We start from the raw sequence: 659 nt of genomic DNA on the forward strand, positions 1-659 counted from the left end.
ATTGTTGGTCTCAGCTAAGAAAGCCTTGCACTTTTTCCACAGGCGCTGCTCCTCCTTCTGAAGCTGAAGACAGCTATCAGCAGTGACCAGGACCAAAAGAGGCATCAATTTACTTTGACGAGTTTCCAGTTGTAATCTCATCTGCCCTGTTGCTCATTTGTGAATATTAGAAGGATGCTATCGAGTAACTTGAGACATCAAAGTCAGTCTGAATGTAACAGGCTTTTCATAGTATTTTTTTTAAGCTGAAATAGACTCCATCTTGTTAACATATCAAATCAGAGTGCTGAAATCTATGCATCATTAAAATCTAACAAAATCAATTGCCATGAACAAGAAAAAACATAGGAAGCAAAACGCAAATGAAAGAAAAATTTTACAACTACAAAGAAGGAAAATAAGGTAAGTAACTGAAGAGCACTTCAAGTAGCAAATGACCATTATAAACAAAAATAGCATTCTGACTCTTATATAAATTTATAAGTTACTTTTTGAAAACTCAGATTTAGTTACTTTATTGTAACTTAGAAATTAGCATATTTTATATTGTTAAAATAGATGACACTTCAAAGTGAGACTTTTTTTGTAATGATAGGCAGGAAGTCACTTGTACCATACTAGTTCCATCCTATTTTCTTTGGTAATTAAATATTTATAGA

This window comes from Cyrtonyx montezumae, unplaced genomic scaffold (assembly GCF_038088225.1).
Source record: "Cyrtonyx montezumae isolate F1298 unplaced genomic scaffold, pur_monq_1.0 scaffold_3, whole genome shotgun sequence".
Taxonomy (NCBI): domain Eukaryota; kingdom Metazoa; phylum Chordata; class Aves; order Galliformes; family Odontophoridae; genus Cyrtonyx; species Cyrtonyx montezumae.